Source organism: Dysidea avara, chromosome 1 (assembly GCF_963678975.1).
Source record: "Dysidea avara chromosome 1, odDysAvar1.4, whole genome shotgun sequence".
NCBI lineage: Eukaryota > Metazoa > Porifera > Demospongiae > Dictyoceratida > Dysideidae > Dysidea > Dysidea avara.
Genome location: NC_089272.1, coordinates 23,390,063 through 23,410,204, shown reverse-complemented (window position 1 = coordinate 23,410,204; position 20,142 = coordinate 23,390,063). Strand labels below are relative to the sequence as shown.

At 37.4% G+C, this 20,142-nt stretch overlaps 2 protein-coding genes across 5 annotated transcripts in view; both read right to left on the bottom strand.

Annotated features, from left to right (window-relative positions):
- The window catches only part of LOC136259867 (uncharacterized), a 32,357-nt gene extending 24,259 nt beyond the window's left edge, over positions 1–8,098 (bottom strand). For all 4 annotated transcript variants that reach the window (XM_066053425.1, XM_066053433.1, XM_066053439.1 and 1 more), the window contains exon 1: positions 7,850–8,098. The gene's annotated coding sequence lies outside the window, so the exon portion shown is untranslated. The remainder of the gene's footprint in view (positions 1–7,849) is intronic.
- Positions 8,099–10,975: 2,877 nt separating this feature from the next.
- Positions 10,976–20,142, bottom strand: part of LOC136259769 (uncharacterized) — a 33,258-nt gene continuing 24,091 nt past the window's right edge. Inside the window, exons 9-10 of the mRNA XM_066053307.1 lie at positions 17,550–17,628; positions 10,976–11,257 (exon numbers count right to left, since the gene is read on the bottom strand). The gene's annotated coding sequence lies outside the window, so the exon portion shown is untranslated. The remainder of the gene's footprint in view (positions 11,258–17,549; positions 17,629–20,142) is intronic.

Here is a 20,142-nt window from a genome sequence, read left to right as displayed (position 1 = left end):
GAGGCATATTTAACTAACGGTAAGCCCCACATTATTCCTGTTCTTGGGACATCAGAGCAGTCGTGGAGTTCACATCTAGCCACAGGTCATCTACTTTATCAACATTACAGCTAGCCAAGAAAACAGCCACATTATTGACCCTGGTTAATGCTGATAGATGTTCTGATCTACCTTACATCATGCTGGACTCAAGATGGTGTAGAATTCATGGTAATACATCTCACCAAGACAACATCTGCTAGCTATAGACATCCCAGGCCACTAAGTAAGGTGTTTTATTCTAGCTTCCCAGATAACAGCAAGGTGCATACTGTTTCTTTTCTGCGTCTCTACATCTAAAAGACAAGAAAACAACTAAGAAGTTTGGGCAACCCAAAACCCTTATTCTACACCTTATGAAAGGGAAGTATGCACCTGAACTAAAGAATATGAAGCCAAAGCAATGTTTATTAATGAAAATTAATAGCAACACTAAAGTAATTACAGTAGAAGACCTTCAAGTTTGAAACTATAATAGTTTGAAATTATAAAGCATGACTAACAATAGTACATAACAATAACTTTATTGTTTGGCTTAATGTACAATTAATAACTAATTTAATTTTTAGAATCATACAATATTGTAACTAAAATGATAATGCCTCATAATTACAGCACTATTAGTAGGGATCATTCAAACAAGGGATATATCAGCACTTGATTATGTAATAGTTATACCATGGCTGCGAGGGATTCTGCTGATATATGCACCCAAAAATCCCAAACAGCCATGGTACAAGTGATATATGTCACTTGGGGCGCACTCACCTAATAGGTGAAAGAACTAACGAGAACTCATCCCATTTGTTTTATACAGTAGCATCTGAAGATCGATCATGGTTTTAATAGCGTGGGCTAATAGCCATCAAAACGTTGTCCATACATTAAAATGTCATTAATACGTTACTATGTTTCAACACTCAATGTTAGAAAACTTGCAATTGTGGGATGGAGTTTATATTGTTATCATTTTTGTACTAAATTAAGCCAACTAACTTCACTATTGGGACAGTAAGTAAGTTATTATATTAGGTTAAGTACTTAGGACCGTAAGTTACTAACCTATTTCAACGTAGTAGTAGTAGCTTTGCTGTTTCATGGTCTGTTCAAAGGCAGATACGCGGTGGGTAGAAATACGCATCCACAATCGCCCAAACGATTATTTTATGCCTTCATTAACCTTTAGTAACAACCAACTACCCTATCTTAACAAATGAGCTAAGCTTAGCAACCACTACAAAAATGAGTCCCACAATACAAAGCTCTATGTCACTCAATATAATGAGTCAAAGCGCATCGATTCTTTGAACTGGCTGGGTATCAAAGTCACTGGCAAACCGCTTTCCCATGATATTGTCCGGGCAATATCTTGATATTGCCTGGGAAATATGTGAGTTAAACACCGAGCAGTACCTTTGAACGCCCACGCTAAAGTGGCATATTAATGTATAATCCTATGTAATCCCATACAAACAACATTGCCTTATACTGTACTTATCTCTTTACAGCACATTTACAAACGTATTTACAGTGTGTAGTTACAGGTACAATGGTATAATGTACAATATACTAATGACCTGATGGTATCTTGTCTATATTTAAGTTGCATGAATTTTCAAAAACAGAGTTGGACACATGATACCACCATTCATACAAGATTTACATTCTGTTGATGTGTGTAACTACTGTGCCACTATTTGAGTCCCTTTTTTAGGTAACAACAATAGGATGTTCAGTGTTTGGTGTGGCAAATTAATTTCAATGGTGTCAAAATACCCACAGCATTCCAGATTATACATTCCTATAATTATGTTGCAACCTAGAGAATTTATTAATTGTGATCGTCATGTCATCAACTAGAGCATCACTCACAGTTTTATCCTAGTTTGTTATCACATATCTTTCTTTGTGAATCATTGTCTCGTTCATGTAATAGTCTGATTAGAGTCTACAATAGAGTTAGGCTATAATCACTACAGGTCTATAAATGGCTTGTCACAAGGAAATTCTTATCAAACAGTATGGTAGTACAGTTTAAGTACAAGGTACAGAGGGAACACACTCATGGGAACTCCAAAAGGCACATCCCACTGGTGATTTTGTTATTGTGGCATGGCCTCCAGCCTTGCGACTGTAGTCAGGCAGGCTAGCAATCTGACGAAAATTCGAGTTTCAGTGATTTTTTTTTTTAAATTCTATATCCATGCGCAGCCGCCTGCGAGTGTTTTCCTGTTTTGATGCTGCATTTGATGTCAGATGGACTAATACGATTCCATAAAGATGATTTTGATATTTCTTGGGTGATTTTTAAAGGAGCCGCTGCCATTTTAGGCAGCACATGTTATTTTTGGGGGCCTTTCCTGGCTTTTATCTTCAATCAGGTTAGTCTTCTTCCTTCTCCATGCAATGAAACCATATTGAGGCAAAAATTTTCCTATCATCACTTTCCTTGAGCGGCATATTTAGACACCACAAACTTATTGAAGTGCTTATGCTCGGTAGATACCTGTAACTTCACGATAGGTTGAATGCCATGCATATTAATACAATCTTGGTTGATTAATAATGATCAAGCACTGAGACCATATCTCTTAACAATCTATCATGATGACACACCCCGTTATTATTGGCCTAGCTGTATTATATAAAATAGTGACACACCCCCTGGGTGAAAGGCTGACTCAAGATACTTTAATACAGCAGTCATCCTAATAGAACAGCCACACGTGCATAGCTGTATACTATAACAAAAAAACTAGTATATTAAAAATAATTAATTTAAAAATAAAGTAGGGATCCAAACATTATAAAGTTGTGAAACAAGAGATGAATGGTGGCATTACAGCATAGCACAGTGGGAAAATCCCTACTTTGGGACTGAACAAAATGATTGTTATAACATGCCAATGTAGGGATTTTCCCACCAAGCTATGTTGTAATACCATCACTCATCTCTTGTTTCACTACTTTTTATTGCTTGGATCCTTAATTTATATAATTATTAATATACTAGTAGATTTGTGCAGATTGTAATGAAAACATATAAATAATGAGCATGCGGGCTGTACGATAATAGCGATAATACGATTATCGCGATAGGATGAAGGGTTATCGAGATAGCGATATTATATTCCTTGTAATTGATTATTATGCGATAATTAATTATGTTGCACTATAAATTGCTGACGTAATCATGTATCTCGTGATTCACCTTGTGTTTTGTTTTATCAGCGTTAGTGAAATGAGTACTTCTAGTAGTGCGAGTGATTCTAGCAGTGACTCAAGCAGTGAGTGTCGAGATAATCCTCGTGAACTGTTAAAGCTTGAAAAAGCAAAGAGTCCTGTTTGGGAATACTTTGGCTTCCCAGCGGAAAATGGGAAAAAGATAAAAAGAAGCGGACTGAAGTCTACTGTACGCTCTGCCCAAAGAAGATGAACTATCTTGGAAACACCACCAATATGATCTCTCATTTGGAATACAACCACCGCTCGGAATATTCGAAAGTAAAAGCCAAAGCGGCGACTGGTCAAAAGTGTAGTGTCGTGTCTGCCAACCAACCACCCATTAGTGAAGCTTTCCGTCAGTTAGAGCCACAGTCAACAAACTCGAAAAGGTAGAAAATTCTTAACCAATCAATAAGCCATTGTATAGCGAAGGATATGTTGCCCATTACTATAGTCAACAATGTGGGATTTCGGGCTATGCTGCGTACTTTTGAGCCAAGATACGTAGTTCCTGATAGGAAGACCTTCTCACAGAATTACATTCCAGAAATTTATCAGAGTGAGAAAGCAAGAACTGCTGCTGCTATGGCACATGGTCTAAAGAATTTTTCACTTACCACAGATGGTTGGACCTCCCGTGCTAACCATAGTTATATTACACATACCGTGCATTACATTGATGAATTATGGAATCTACAAGCTCACCTTTCGGACACCACTGAAATGCCATTGGAGCACACAGGTGTCAATTTAATTGATTAGTTAAAGGATAGCCTTGCAAGGTGGAATCTTAAAGATGATGATCTTGTGTCTATAACCACTGATAATGCACGAAACATTGTTTGTGCAACTGAAATACTATCATGGCCCCGTTTTGGTTGTCTAGCCCACACTCTTCAAATTGGAGTTAAGAAAGCTATGGAAATTCCACAAATATCAATAGCTCTTGCTTGTGCCCGCCGTGTAGTGACCCATTTTCATCACTAGCTCTTCTAAGTCTTCATACATTTTAAAACAGAAACAAACAGACTTACATGTTGAGGAACTAAGTTTGGTTCAAGATGTCACTACACGGTGGAACTCATCGTATTACATGCTGAAACGTTAGCTTCAACAGCGTCAGCCACTGTGTGCTACCTTAATTGAAATTTAAAAAACAGATTTAATGCCTAGTGATGCTGAGATTTCAACAATGGAAACATTTTTGGAAGTTTTATAACCCATTGTGGAAATCACTGAGACACTGGGTGGTGAAAAACTAGTAACCATATCAGCCGTAAGGCCACTATTACACAAGCTTTTGTCAATACATTTGGTTGAAAATTCTTCAGATTCCTCACTGGCTAAAAAATGAAAAAGATTACGATGGGTGATCTCAAAGATCGTTACGATGATATCATGAGCTTGATTAACAAGGCATGCTTCCTTGACCCTAGATTTAAAGCTCTTGCTTTCATGACTGACAGTGACAAGAGCTTTACAATTGCTTCTGTGGATGAAGAAGCACAAGAGTTGAATGATGATGATAGCACCAGCCTTGATACTAGTACAAGCACTATTAATCTGACTGATGATGATGATGCTCCTCCACCATCTAAAAAGGCCAAAAAAGGCTTGATGTCTTTGTTGGATGATGTTGTTAATTCCAAATCTCAAGATGAAGCTGCTCCACTATCAGACAGTGAAAGAATCAAAGATAGAAAGGGAAATGAGCAATTACATTACCATTGAAATTGATCCTAGTACAGTGGGTAATCCTCTAGTATGGTGGAGAGACAATCAGAAACACTATCCACGGTTAGCACAGTTAGCCAGAAAATTTCTATGTATTCCAGCAACCTCAGTGCCATCAGAACGTGCATTTAGTGTGGCTGGACATGTAGTAAATGAAAAAAGAGCCTGTCTACTACCGGAGAATGTTAACATGTTGGTCTTTGTTGGTGAAAACCTAGAAGTTGACAAGAAAAAAGATAAATGTAAAAGTAACAATATGACTAACGGTATAACAATATTGTTTATTGTGAGACTAAACCTTTTGTTTTAACAACCATTACTTACTTGAAAGTTCTTTAGTGTTCAGTGTTACATTGTATGATCATTATCGAGATAAATTGACTTTTATTATCAAAATTTATCGAGATATAGGTTTTTTCATTATTGCACAGGCCTACACTATTTACAATCATAATTGGTAGTACTTATATTGTCCAGTAATCAAACGAAACGTTTCTTGTGGTTTGTTCAACTTGAAGCCATTACACAACAATGGTATAGAGGTAATAAATTAGGAACAGCATAAGGGACCATACACCACCTGTAAGTCACACATGTTTCGCACATCATAAACCGCATAACCGTACAACTACAGTAGTGACGTCATCCACACTTGGTACACATGACTAGTGCCTCAATGGCTATCCAGTGGTACTATTGCCTGAGGGCAAGGATCTATAATTGCTCTGCATGTTTATAAAAACATCAAAAGTTACTGAAAGTTGTGCAGTGACACATTAAGTTACACTTCTAAAATATGGAGTGATTTCCAGTGCTTAGAACTCTATTTCAAGTAGTAGTGCTTCCCAGCCGAGTATTCAAAGATTCAGGTAGAGATCACAATTCCTAGTGCTGATAAGGACATTTCCTTTGTGACATAATAGAACACCTTCCATCAAACAGGTCAGAAGACAGTAACCAACATCCGTATAGAAGTGGGAACTGTGTGACTTATTGTGGTGCACAACTTATGATCCCTTACATTACCTGGCAAAACCAGACCAAAATTGTTAAAAACCAGTGTTGGGACAGTTACTTTTTAAATGTAACTCGTTACATGTTACATATTATTTACAACTGAACTATTTAGTTACAGTTACATATTACCCATATAATAAAGTAACTATAATAATATTACATATTATATTATTTTGTGTCCACAGCCTTAAGCTGTCACGTGTGAAACTACCACTTTATCACGTGACATGATTGTGTTGTTGGACAATATGTAAATCTTGGTTATAAGTAAGAAGCTGGTGAATAAGCTTCATTCAGTAGGGTCCGTTACTTCGTAGTGGCTAGGCGTTACTCAGTGGATTACTAATGAGATTAGTAACTTCGATTCATTACTTAAAGTAATAATATTACATAATATTAGACTCGTTACAGTAATTTCATTACTTAGGTAATGCGTTACATTTGCAAGTAAAGTAACTTGAGTTATATTACCAATTTTTACAGCATATTTCGTTATACTACTTAGTTACCAAAAAGGGTAATAATATTACGTAACGCGTTACCCCCAACACTGTTAAAAACAGTATATGTGACCAGATTTTACAGAACCGAACCAAATCGCACACCAGGCAAAATCAAACTAACACCACCAGTGGATAGCTACACTATCGTACTACAAGTTTTGACCCTCGGCACTACTCAAACTACACGAGGCTGGTTTTAGTAGACGTCTTTTCTGGGTGGTGTGGAGTGCCCAAATGGCGGTTTCAGGCCTTGTGAAGGACCTGGCTTAGCAAGAATCAGTGGTTTACTGGTGGACAGCCTCATAATGTTGGCCAGGCGTGTCCTCTGTAGATTTTGCTACATATCAGCCACTAAGGAGCCAGCACAGCCCTGTAATCTCGTGTCTGGACTCCAGTCGTGGTCTGCCTCCATTTTGAGGCCTATCTTTTGCCCTCCCCGCCACCCCCCAGCCTCCACCCCTTTGTGAGCACTCGTGAAACTACTTCGCTCGTCCAACTGCTCAGATTTTCTATCTTATTTGGCGGGAAACTGTACAAGCAGCTACAAGTACTGGAAGTGGCTTGAAAGGTAACAGATTGATGCATCTTTTGTGTAAATTTCATACGCGTGCTTGCTATCCTTGGAGAGTTATGCTGGCTTCAATTCTTTAAAACCGTTTATCTCGAAACTTCTAATGTGCGATTTGGATCGTTTTTCCAAAATCCAGTCACATATCTACTTGTACTGGAAGTAAGTAAAAACTATTATGCCTCACCTTCACCCTTGCTTGAATTTATAACCGATATCACAGTAAAATTCCATGCAACTCATAATCTGTACAGAGTCTTCCCGCTACTGTACCACCGACTTTTATTTCGTTGTGATGTAGCTAATGATATTAATAAGCTTCCAAATGTATCGAATGATGCCAGATGTTTTAATATGATCTAGCATGGTGTCTATCTATCAGGATGCGTACTTGTAAAGTTGTCAACATGTTAGTTAACACAAAATACCTCCAGCATAGCTAGCTGCTAACCGGCCATCTGATACTTTGAATTGTTTACCTATATAGTTGATAAAAACTATCTATTTTATTATTATTATTTATCTAATTTGTCAAAATGACAGGGTGGCACACTTTACGCTGCTAAAAGGATAGTTTCACACCGTTGATCATGAATTTAAAGAATGTTCGAGGGGATGTTAAATTTCTCAGTATCGCGACAGCTGGGCCACGTACACCATATGGCAAGCACGGGGTGAAGCAGCCCCATCCAAAAACAAAACATACACTGTACGGCGAGGTTACACACTAGTACAATATACGGATCACCGATAATACACTTACAATTCAGTGGTATGAATCCGAGTATGATTCCAGCTTCTCAATAGCTAGAGTGATCCGGATAAGACCCGGCCTCAGGCAGCGCCAGTCGAACCAGCGGAACCGAGTCGTTGCGGTTCAAACTTGAGACGCTCAAACCCAGCAAGTATTATATACACAGTCTCTCCAGTCAGCAGAAGGTAAAGAACAATCCTTGATGGCAGTGAATGATAAAACCGCAGAACCAAGACAATAACAACGCAGTCAGAGGTAAGTACCCTAATCACGTGAACGAGTTAAGCCGGGAGCGCCCGCCCTTAAGCAATGTCAGTACTTTGTTAAATTTTTATTTTTATTTTTACAGGATGACAGTATCAGCCAAATATCCTTCTGTAAACATAGTAAGTGAGTCCTCAGTCACACCCCACAAGTGGGCATAGCAAGGAAATGAAAAAAAAAGTTTATATACCCAGAGGCAGTAACAAAAAATAGTAGAATAAAAGGTTAACAGATTTTATAAAAGGGGCCACCAAGTGAGTCTACAAATGTACTACTCCAACGTTTCTACTTCACACATCATATTAGGCCTGGCTTAGGCTGGCTATTGTCCATGCAGTCAGTAAGGAATTGACCTAGCAATCCAGGGGTGTGTGTAGTAGCTATATCCCTGTGAAGAGTTGAGATGTACTAATAATACCATTGCATTAGCTTAAGGCATATCCAGTTGACTTCTTTTTTTTTGTAATAGAGGGTATGCCAGAGGAATGTGTTGTATCTGACAGTGATTTCACCAGACAGTCCAAATATAATATACGAAATTAATTATGTATGCAGGCATTAAAGCTGGTGTGGTTTTATGAGGAAGCCAGTGAGAGGGATTACAAAGTGAACTTCGCCATTCCACCAATCTGGTCCACACTTCTATTTCAATGAATCCAGACATACTCCAAGCTAGGCACTAGTAGAGTTAGGTTAGTTATAGTACATACTCCATAACAGTAACTAGTTACTCATTACTTCTATACCACGTACACTATTGGACAATTTCTTTCAAAAAAAATATCTAAAAAGTCAAAATGCATGCATGGCCCCAATAAATTTTTATTTTCATATATAGTATTTTCAGTGGAATATCCAATGAAAATAACCAATGAAAAACTATAATTTCATGGAGTATTCATTGGTAAGTTTCCAGCAATGGATTTTCACAGGTTTAGTATACGAGAAAATTTTCTTGGCCATCCATTGAAATTTAGACTTTTCAGAGGGTTTTCAAAATTTTCAGATGATTTTCAAAATTGTTTCCATTGGGTTTTCACGATAACTCTTCCAGTAGTGTGTAACATGCAGTAGTTACAGTTACTGTGTTTTTTAAAAGTAACTATTGTGACTAAATTACTTACATATGCTTGTTTGTTTACTTTTGTAGCAAAGATAATTTCACTTTGTTACACAGACAGCCCAAATCATGGTGTACGGTATTAAAATGTGTCTAGCATGGCACAATAATTGCAGCTCAGAATGTTTGGCTTAAGCATGATTTTTAACTATTGTGATTTGTTTGTTTTGTGGACAATTATAACTAGTTAGCATTACTTACAGTATAATTACTTTATAAAAGTAATACTGTATAATTTTTTTATTACATTTCTAGTTACTCCCAACTCTGTACCTAATATAATTCACTCATATTGTAGACCTAATAGTCCAGTCATTAGGGCAATTGCCTAACTCAGGAGTCTGAGGTCAGAGTTGTCAATTCTTAATTTGTTTAAATTAGTTGGCTATACTTCAATGTGAAAAAGCCCATTCTCAGGATACTATACTCAAACCTCTTAAATTCTTACACGTCATATAGACATGAGTTTAAACTGCAAATTACTATTATTTTTTGCTGTTACAACACAATAATGTGAGGATAATTGGGTTTGCTATGCATATATTATATATAACTTCTTCTACCAGCATTTGACCAATAATGCATTCATAACAAGGAAGCGATATATGTACACAAAATGATTATACAGGTAACGAATACAAAATGCATAGGAAATGTTGTAAGGAAATCTAAAACTATCTTTTAGAATGAAGTTGCAGGGTCTGAGCACATTGCTATATATTGCATTATGATATTAAATTTTAAGTCCAGTAGTAATCTCATAGAGCACAGATTTACATTGTGGATGGATGGCTGTGCCCTATATATACATCAGTTGAAACTAGGTCAACTAAAAATTATGGGCACATTTGATGCATCTGTGTGTTCTATCATGAAGTTCAATGGATTATTTTAGTAGCATAGCCATGCAGCACTGCTTGTATATATGTTTTATTCCAGTGCACGTAAGCAAAGTGGCCCCAGTTGTCCCCAATCAGCCTGTCAATCCTATGCATGCAGATGATAGTGATATATACCAATTTCATCTTTCTGCGTAATAAAATTTGTGATGAATACTCTTTGATTTATCAAGGTTAAGAGTGATAAGTAAGTATGCTTGAACAGTGGCAATTAGCATACCTTGGCTATCACACTTTCCTCTGTGTGTAGGTACAGTATAATGTATATGCACATTTTAAAGTGTACCACTACTATATAGCTACAGTATAACACTCTACCTGCAGATATCTATACTTTAATAATATTAATACATGTACATCATCTTCATTTTGAGCAAGTTAATAGGTACCTATATAGCTTGAAAATTGCTAGATAAATGTTGGAAATTCTGTACAATGAGATAAGCCATGTGCACTTCAACTTGATTAGTTAAGTTTTACGGGTGAAAATATCAAACGCATAGGGCCAGTATACAAATAAAACTAGTAATAAAAATTTGCTATTTTAGCTTAATTTTCTACTTATTAAATCTTTCAATTTGTAAAAAAGTGGGTTGGCCAAGCCTTTGAAACAACTAATTAAGCTGAAATGTTGCCTAAACCACATACAAACTCCAGTGCTTAGAATAACTTGCTCAGCTACCGACAAATCCCGAGCTCCTATTATGAATCATATACTATAAAAATATTCTCTTACATGCCAGATTAATAGAATAGAATAGCATCCAGTCTCATCATGGCTCTCCACAAATACCTTTTTTGGAATACGCTGTATGACTATCACATTACAAAACAATTTCTTATTTTCCAGGGCACAGCTTATATATATGTAGTATATACTTGAAAACCATACAATGATTTACAAAAAAAGACAAATATATTATATACCTGTATTTTTAATTTACTAGTGCAAATGTGTGGTACATTTCTGCTGTACACTGTACTTCAATATTGGAAGCATAAAACACACAGTAATATATTATTCAACTACTATGGTTAATCCCGTACATAGGTTATTAATGTCCGTATTACTGTAGTATCTAGTGCGTAGAAAATAATCTGCATGTCAATTTCTTTAATCAGTAGAACTCCTTCCTGATTAAGACAAAAAAAACAAATACATAATTTGCATATGTAGTACCTGAGACAATTAATGTTATTTACTTATTTATTAAGACTTTACAGCACACGTGCTGAAGGTCTGTAGGACTCCTGGTCCTACAGCATGTTTAAAGTTGTTACATAAAGTATGTTTGAAAAGGAGAAAAAATCCATGATTGAAACCCAAACTCACAGCCATCCGATTAACGCTCAAACGCTTACAGGAGTCTGCCAGCAGTCAAAATGTCTTCTCCTTGTTAATTTCAAGTATTTGCATCCATAGGAACCTTAGAGAGTGACTTTATTATCTCAATATGTGACCTAATTATAATCAGGAAAAACCATCGATGTACAGACATGAATAGATTGAGAAAATATGTGATTTTAATCCTTGGGAAGACCAAAAGCTGCAAATTTTGATATTTTCACTATAGATGCAGCTAAAATATAACTAGTGTTTAACTTACTTTAGTTCATAGCTATTAAGCTAACAGTATCTGTAACACAAGCATGCACATGACCGTGCAAGGTGGGTGCATGATGGTCAGGTAAATGGTACGTATATTAAATGAAAGGTTATATGGAGTCTCAAGCCTTAATAGGGGCCACTCAAAGCAATAGGTACATGTGGGAAACTGTCCAAGGTCAGTGGCATTTCTAGGTGCCAGCTAGAGAATTCCACTGGTACATGTCTCCCAATTTACTTGTGAAAATCAGCAGCCTGAACAAAATGTTTTATGTGCTTTTAAAAAGATAATAATGCCCAGGTGTGACCATGGAGGCTTGGGTTAGGGGAATTGATATCATTAACACGAAGTTGATTCCATAAATTTTTAGTAGAGGCAAAAAGAAAATTTATATTATGTAGTGTAAATGTGTAGTGTAGCTATGTGGGAAAATCCCTACATAGGCATGTTACCACCATCTGTTCAATTTCAAAGTAGGGATTTTTCCCACATAGTTATATCTAATCAAAAACAGCCAAGTTGTAAAAAAAGGAGTGCGGCCCTTGAAAAGGCTATGGTGAAAAAAAGATGTGAAATCCAAGGTGGCGGCCAAGAAATGGCTGTGATGGTAGGTTAATGGTAAAAATTTTAATAACAACACTTCAGGTGAATTTGGTGCCGCTAGGTCAATTGGCACAAAATTCACCTGAATTGTCGTTATTAAAATTTTTACCATTAACCTACCATCACAGCCATTTCTTGGCCGCCACCTTGGATTTCACCATAGCCTTTTCAAGGGCCGCACTCCTTTTTTTACAGCTTGGCTGTTTTTGATTAGATTTCACTTCTTTTTGTATTTGTATACCCCAAAGCCAGCCTATGGCCAGCTTTGGGGCTTTTTAACCTATATATTTTTCTTTACCACAGGAAAAAGAAAAAGATGAAGCAGATTTTATAAATACTTTAACTCATTCTGATTTTATCAGTAAATGTACAAATTATATATATAATGAGTTCATAATATAAAAAGAGAGCATATATTTATTACATGTCAATTAATCCCCACAGGATAATTTGCAGCTGACCTCTCTACTGGGTGACTTGAAATGTAGCTGAACTCTCTACAGGGTGATCTGCTTGTACGTAGATGAACTCTTTACAGGATTCTCTCTACAGGGTGACTTTACTCTAGCTGAACTCTCTGCAGGGTTATCTGTTTGTAGTTGAATTCTCTACAGGGTGATTTGTTTGCAGCTGAACTCTCTACAAGGTAACTTCTTCTAGCTGATCTGTCTACAGGGTGACTTGTTTCTAGCTGGTCTCTCTACAGGGCGATTTGTTTGTAGCTGAATTCTATACAGGGTGATGTGTTTGCAGCTGAACTCTCTACATGGTGGTTGCTTTGTAGCTGAACTCTCTAAAAGGTGACTTCTTCTAGCTGAACTCTCTACAGCGTGATCTTTTCATAGCTGAACTCTCTACAGGATGATTTGTTTGCAGCTGAACTCTCTACATGATGATTTCTTTGTAGCTGAACTATCTACAGGGTGATTTGTTTGTAGCTGAAATCCCTACAAGGTAACTTCTTCTAGCTGATCTTTCTACAGGGCGATTTGTTTGTAGCTGAGTTCTCTACAGGGTGTTTGTTTGCAGCTGAATTCTCTACATGGTGGTTTCTTTATAGCTGAACTCTCTACAAGGTGACTTCTTCTAGCTGATCTCTCTACAGGGTGATTTGTTTGTAGCTGAACTCTCTACAAGGTGATACTTCTAGGTAATGTCTCTACAGGATGACTTGTTTCTAACTGAACTCTCAACAGGGTGATCTGTTCATAGCTGAACTTTCTACTGGGTGATTTGTTTGCAGCTGAACTCTCTACATGGTGGTTTCTTTGTAGCTGAACTCTCTACAAGGTAATTTCTTCTAGCTGAACTCTCTACAGGGTGACTTGTTTCTAGCTGATCTCTCTACAGGGTGATCTGTTCATAGCTGAACTCTCTACAAGGTAACTTCTTCTAGCTGATCTTTTTACAGGGCATGTTTGTTTGTAGCTTAGTTCTCTACAGGGTGATTTGTTTGCAGCTGAACTCTCTACATGATGGTTTCTTTGTAGCTGAATTCTCTACAAGGTGACTTCTTCTAGCTGATACATGGTGACTTGTTTCTAGATGAACTCTCTACAGGGTGACTTGCATGTAGCTGAATTGTCTATCAGATTAACTGTTTGTAGCTGAATTCCGTACAGAATATCCTGCAATGTACTATAATTCTGTAATGGAATAAGTTATAAACGTAGCAGAATGCTCTATTAGGGTGACTGTTCTATTAGGGTATCTCGATCTCCCATTTGCTACACGTAGTTGCCTTTCGAATCATAACTCAGTGGTTTGCAATCCGATTCTTCTGTACTACTGCAAGGACTTTCTATGATGATTATTCCAGCTACACACTGATTTTCAGCTCATTGCGCTAAGCGGTTTGCCTGGTAGATGTGTAAACTAATAGTTTTTTATTCATAAAAATCAATCGAGGAATTTTGACACAGGTTGGGTTTTGTGTCATATCTCCATGGTCTTTATCTCAATTCCTTTCAAACTACAAAAAGGCACTCCTACGATGGTTACTCCATCTACATATAAATTTTCAACTCATTCCTCCAAGGGGTTTACCCTGTAGGCATGACAGACCTTCGACCTTATTTTACGCACATAATCGGTCATAACTCTGTGTATATTCATTGGAGTCCTACCAAAGTTGGTACTGAGATCCGCCTTAATGAGCCCTTCAAGTGTGCCAAATTTCAGCCCTATCCGAGTACGCATTCGTGTTTTATGTAAATATTTTAATAACGACAATTCAGGTGAATTTGGTGCCGCTTGGTCTTGGCACAAAATTCACCTGAATTGTCATTATAAAAATTTTTACCATTAACCTACCATCACAGCCATTTCTTGGCCGCCACCTTGGATTTCACATCTTTTTTCACCATAGCTTGTCTGAGGGCCGCACTTTTTTTACAGCTTGGCTGATTTGGATTAGATTTCACTTCTTTTTGTATTTGTATTTAGGGCTTTTTTTTAACCTATCATTTTTTCTTTACCACAAGAAGAAGAAAGATGAAGCAGGGTGATTTCTTTGTAGCTGACCTCTCTACAAGGTTATCCTTCTAGCTGATCTCTCTACCGGATGACTTGTTTCTAGCTGATCTCTCTACAGGGTGACTTGATTGTAGCTGAACTCTCTACAGGGTGGTTTGTTTGTAGCTGAACTTTCTATAGGGCGATTTGTTTACAGCTGAACTCTCTACATGGTAGTTTATTTGTAGCTGAACTACCTACAATGTAACTTCTTCTAGCTGAACTCTCTACAGGGTGACTTGTTTCTAGCTGATCTCTCTACAGGGTGACTTGTTTCTAGCTGGACTCTCTACAGGGTGATTTGTTTCTAGCTGAACTCTCTACAAGGTAACTTCTTCTAGCTGATCTTTCTACAGGGTGATTTGTTTCTAGCTGAATTCTCTACAGGGTGACTTGTTTCTAGCTGATCTCTGTACAGGGTGACTTGTTCCTAGCTGAACTCTCTACAGGTTATTTGTTTGCAGCTGAACTCTCTTACATGGTGGTTTCTTTGTAGCTGAACTCTCTACAAGGTGACTTCTTCTGGCTGATCTCTCTACAAGATGACTTGTTTCTAACCGAACTCTCTACAGTGTGATCTGTTCATAGCGAAACTTTCTACTGGGTGATTTGTTTGCAGCTGAACTCTTTGCACGATTGTTTCTTTGTAACTGAACTCTCTACAAGGTAACTTCTTCTAGCTGATCTCTCTACAGGGCAATTTGTTTGAGCTGAACTCTACATGATGGTTTCTTTGTAGCTAAACTCTCTATTAGGTACCTTCTTCTGGCTGATCTGACTACAGGGTGACTTGTTTGTAGCTGAATTCCCTACAGAATAACTTGCAATGTAATATAATTGAGTAAATTATAAATGCAGCTGAATGCTTTATTAGGGTGACTGTTCTATTAGAGTATCTCGATCTCGCATTTGCTACACGTAGTTGCCTTTCGAATCATAACTCAGTGGTTTGTACTCCGATTCTTCTGTACTACTGCAAGGACTTTCTATGATGATTATTCCAGCTACACACTGATTTTCAGCTCATTGCACTAAGCGGTTTGCCTGATAGACACGAAAACTAATAGTATTTGTATTCATAAAAATCGATCGTGTAATTTTGACACAGGTCGGGTTTTGTGTCATATCTCCGTGGTCTTTATCCCGATTCCTTTCAAACCACAAAAAGGCACTCCTACGATGGTTGCTCCATCTACATAGCAATTTTCAACTGATTCCTCAAAGGAGTTTACCCTGTAGGCGTGACAGACCTTCGACCTTATTTTACGCAAATAATCGGTCATAACTCTGTGAATGTTCATCGGATTCCTACCAAAGTTGGTACAGAGATCTGCCTTAATGAGCCCTTCAAGTGTGCCAAATTTCAGCCCGATCCGAGCACGCATTCGTGTTTTATGGCAGATTTTGCGAAGTGTGCGAAATGAAGAAGTAGAAGAAGAATAAGAAGAAAAAAACAAAGAAATTAAAACGAAATTTTGTTCGCTCGTATCTCGGAAATGGCTGGAGTGATTTTTTTCATATTTGGTGTGTAGACTCCCCTTGCTGGCCGGCACCTCTCTAGCAAATTTGGTTCCAATCGGATAAGGGATCACAGAGCTACATAGGTGTGAAAATTGCGTTTTCTTTCTTCCTGTTAATATACTCACGGGTGGCACGCCGGCTTCTTGGGCTGCACGACAAAATACCGTGTGTCTTGATGTCATTACATGTTTCTGTAGTGACAAGTAATAAGCCTTCCCACAAGTCCCTATAGTGGGATAGCATTCACTGATTAGCTACCAGCACTCAAATCTCCTGTTTCCCTACATTTTAGTGCTGGAATCCTTAAATTAACTGTACCAGTTTGTTAATTTTTTTGTTGTAGCATGCGTAACTATGTAATACACATGTGGCTATGACAGCTTTATTAGAGTATCTCAATCACTACTTGCCTTGAATGAGCTATGCAATAGAATAAGGGGCATGGATTTCCATGTCTAGTTTTCCACTGCAAAAACACAGCTGATTGCAACTAGATCATTAAGGGTATTGTACTGATCATTGGTGGTATGTTTTGATTATTTAGGGATGTGGTCAGACAATGCAATCATTTTATAAGTGCAACTACTTGTATCAAGTCCACTTACAGTAGTTTAAGCACTTTAAATAGTCTAAAGTTTCTCTAAGGAAAGTGCCAATGTGAAAACTTAATGCATCAGTATGGTTTCCTTGCAGGGGAGGTAGCAAGCTACATGTGTAATTATGCCCACCACCCCCTCCACCTAAATAAACGTATCTCTCTGTTTTGTTTCTTTGCATACAACCATGTGATTAAAAATAAAAGGAAAGGCAAAGTGCAGAAGGTAGATACTTGTCAAAACCAGAAAACGCACATGCCACTTATGAGTTTGTTATTGTGGCATGAAATGGTGGCCATGCGCTGCTTCATTTGGCCTCTAGCCTTGCGACTGTGGCCAGGCTGGTGAGCAAGCAGGCAGACAGGTTTTGGCTTTTTTTGCAAAAATTCAATATTCGGCTGTCTGTGAGTGTTTTCTTGTTTAAGTAAAAGTGATTTTTGTCATGTATGATGTTCTATATATGATGGTTTTTAATAGTAGAATTTTGGGTGGCACCTATCATTTTAGGGGGGGAACAGGACTAATATCCAGAACACACAGTAACAATCTAAACTCTTTTGCATAAATATCACATATATACTATACCTGCAGGTTCAGAAGTGCTGTGATTGTAACTCTGAGAGTTTCCCTTATCACTAGATTCATCAATTGGTAGTGAAATAGACTGTATAATAGACAAGTAAAAGGAAAAATTAGGAATTTTAACAAAATATAGGGATCATTGAAATAAAAAGTAGTAAAACAAAGATATACTAGTGGACATTTACTCCCTAATTCAGTCTAGAAAGACTTTAATCTCAAATTCTTTTTATGCTGAATTAGGAATTAAATGTCCACTAGTATATCTTCAAGTCTAGGCTAACTTCCTTGTTTCACTGCTTTTTATTTCTACGATCCCTAAAACTTCCTATGTTTTGTTTGTTTACTGCTTTTGTAACATAATTCTGCACAGTGCATACCACAATAAAAGAAAGGTTTTATCTGAGCACCTACTCCAAATATAAATTACATGAACCATGCAGCCACTACACTTTGTTTTCAGCTATGTTCAGCCTATTACACAGCATTACACACAGTAGGAGAAGTGTCTATGCAAAATACAGACAAAACCATTACGCACTACCATGAATTGACACCTTGTGCTGTCATCAAAAGTAAATAGGACACAAAGGAGGACAGAGGCATAGAGTAAAGTATCAATTATCGGACAATTTGATGTTCAGACAGCTGCCACTCACTTCCTGGAAATCCTGCAGCTTAGGTTATTGTACCAAAAGGTAGGCTACGCCAAGCAATAATTATCCTCCAATAATCAGCTGTGTGTGATTAATAGTTTAAGAGTTACAGTCAATAGTATGCTTAGTCCGATAAATTCTATGTTCGGACAAATCTATCAGTTTTCGGACTTTGATTATTACTACCAGTAAACAATGTCCAATTTATTTCAATTTGTATGCAATATACCTGTACTCATTAGCTATTAAAAACCAAAAAATGGTTTCGTTATCTTTAGCATAGAGGGATTACGAGCCTCACAATTTTTAGCGGTATTGTCGGATGCTCTACGTTTTAATTCAGCCATGCCCACCAACGGAGTTCATGCTTTTTGTAACAAATGCACCAGTGCTAAACCACAGAAGAAGGTAAATAAATATCTTTCAAGAGTAGAGGTGTGCTTCAAAGTTGATATACAGGATATTTCCATTGGAACACAGTATTTTTGACTCCTAAATGAAGGAGATGCACGCAAGGTGGAAAAATGAAGTCACGAGAAGCAACTTTCTGACTAACCACATTTGTTAGTCTTGATGCCTCAATCGCAAATACCACCTAGAAATGGGAAAATGTTCCATTTTCTACCTTCTATGGATGCACAAAGTAACATTTTTGTACTTTTTGTTTCACCCATATAAGGTAGAGAAAGAAAAGCCTTTCAATTTCTGTGACAGTATTTGTGATAGGACACCAAGGCTAGCATGTGTAGGTGGTCAGGAGGTGGTTTCGCATAACTTCATTTTTCCACCTTGGGTGCATCCCCTTCATTTAGGAGCCAAAAATACTGCGTTTCAATGGAAATATCCTTTATATCAACTTTAAAGCACACCTCTACTCTTGAAAGATATTTATTTACCTTCTTCTGTGGTTTAGCACTGGTGCATTTGTTACAAAAAGCATGAACTCCGTTGGTGGGCATGGCTGAATTAAAGAGGAGGGCATCCGACAATACCGCTAAAAATTGTGAGGCTCGTACTCCCTCTATGCTAAAGATAACGAAACCATTTTTTGGTTTTTAATAGCTAATGGGTACAGGTATATTGCATACAAATTTGAAATAAATTGGACATTGTTTACTGGTAGTAATAATCAAAGTCCGAAAACTGATAGTTTTGTCCGAACATAGAATTTATCGGACTAAGCATACTATTGGCTGTAACTCTTAAGCTATCAATCACGCACAGCTGATTATTGGAGGATAATTATTGTTTGGTGTAGCCTACCTTTTGGTACAATAATCTAAGCTGCAGGATTTCCAGGAAGTGAGTGGCAGCTGTCCAAACATCGTATTGTCTGATAATGGATACTTTACTCTACTACATTATTCGTATAGACATCTGGGATGTCTATTTCTTACAATCCACTTGTGAGCCAGCTGAGAAATCCTGTTGCTCCTTGTAGCAGTACTGTTGACATCCTTTGACAAGACATGGGTTTCATTAGTTATAACTTAAGCCACTGCAATCTCATACATTGCCCCATATTTACCCCTAGCTGGCTTTAATTAAAGACCCAGCATTTATTTGAGCCCAGTCGTAATACAGATATATGCATACAGTAAGTCCATGATGCATTCATTGTATTGTGATATTTCAGACTAAAGTACATAACATCTGACAGTGAAAAACTTACAAAGCCCATGGCCTTTTGCCTGTGTGAAGACATCAGTCAGTCAGTAGAAAATTCCACAGATTTTAAAATTAATATTATATATATATATATGTATATGTAATAGGACGGATGGGTGTGGTATTCGGGATTAATAGTGCGAGCATTGTAAACAGGAAGGAGTAAAATAGTGCGAGGCGAAGCCGAGCACTATTTCCTTCCTGTTTACAATGCGAGAACTATTAATCCTGATTACCACAGCCATCCGTCCTATTACAAATTAATCCGACAACCA